General features: G+C 42.2%; 1 pseudogene; it reads left to right on the forward strand.

Moving 5' to 3' along the window:
* The first annotated feature begins 611 nt into the window (after nt 1-611).
* LOC100685736 lies at nt 612-989 on the forward strand (annotated as a pseudogene).
* Nucleotides 990-1,206: the final 217 nt, after the last annotated feature.

Consider the following 1,206-nt stretch of genomic DNA (forward strand, 5'->3'; position numbering starts at 1 on the left):
CTTTTTTTTTTAAGATTTTATTTATTTATTCGAGAGAGAGGGAGAGAAAGCATGAGTTGGTGGGGGAGGGGCAGAGGGAGAAGCAGAAACCCCGTTGAACAGGAAGCCCCATTTAGGGCTCAATCCCAGGATCCCAGAATCATGACCTGAGCCCAAGGCAGACACCCAACCAACTGAGCCACCCAGGTGCCCCCCAAATTTTTCTTTTGATTCTTCTTTGATTCATTAGTTGTTTAGTAACATGTTGCTTAATTACCACATATTTGTGAATTTTCCAGTTTCCTTCTTGTATTTGATTTTTAGTTCATATCATTGTGGTCAGAAAAGAATGTGTGGTATGATTTCAATCTTCTTAAATTTATTGAGACTTATTTTGTGGTCTATTGTGAGGTCTACCATGGAGAATGTTCCTTGTGGACTTGAGAGGAATGTGTGTTCTGCTGCTTTTGAATGGAATGTTCCGTTCATGACTGTTAAGTCTATCTGGACTAACTTGTCATTTAAGTCTGGTGGTTCCTTATTGATTTTCTGTCTAGATGAAGAAAGTTGGGTACTAAAGTCCCCTGTTGCTCTTTCCCTTGGCTTCTTTCCGGTGGCGGCAGCAGTGGATTGTTCAGACATGTCCAAGATTAAGGCTCGAGATCTCGGCGACAAGAATCAGGAGGAGCTGCTTAAACAGCTAGAAGACCTAAAGGTGGAGCTGTCCCAGCTGTGTGTCGTCAAAGTGACAGGTGGCCTCCCTCCAAGCTCTCTAAGATCTGAGTTGTTTATAAATCCATTGCCCGTGTTCTCACTGTCATCAACAAGATGCAGAAATAGAACCTCAGGAAATTCTACAAGGGTAAGAAGTACAAGCCCCTGGATCTGCGGCCCAAGAAGACATGTACCATGTGCTGCTGGCTAAATAAACATGAGGAAAATCTGAGACCAAGAAGCAGCAGTGGAAGGAGCGGCTGTACCCTCTGCAGAAGTATGGGGTCAAAGCCTGAGCACTGGCATTAATAACACACACACACACACACACACACACACACACACACACAGAGTCCCCTGTTGTTATTGTTTTGCTGTCTATTTCTCCCTTTATACCAATTAGTATTTGCTTTATATACTTAGGTGCTTCTATATTGAGTGCATTAATATTTACAAATGTTTTATCCTCTCATTGGATTGACACCTTTGTCATTATGTAATGACTTTCTTTGT

This window comes from Canis lupus, chromosome 35, assembly GCF_011100685.1.
Source record: "Canis lupus familiaris isolate Mischka breed German Shepherd chromosome 35, alternate assembly UU_Cfam_GSD_1.0, whole genome shotgun sequence".
Taxonomy (NCBI): Eukaryota; Metazoa; Chordata; class Mammalia; order Carnivora; family Canidae; genus Canis; species Canis lupus.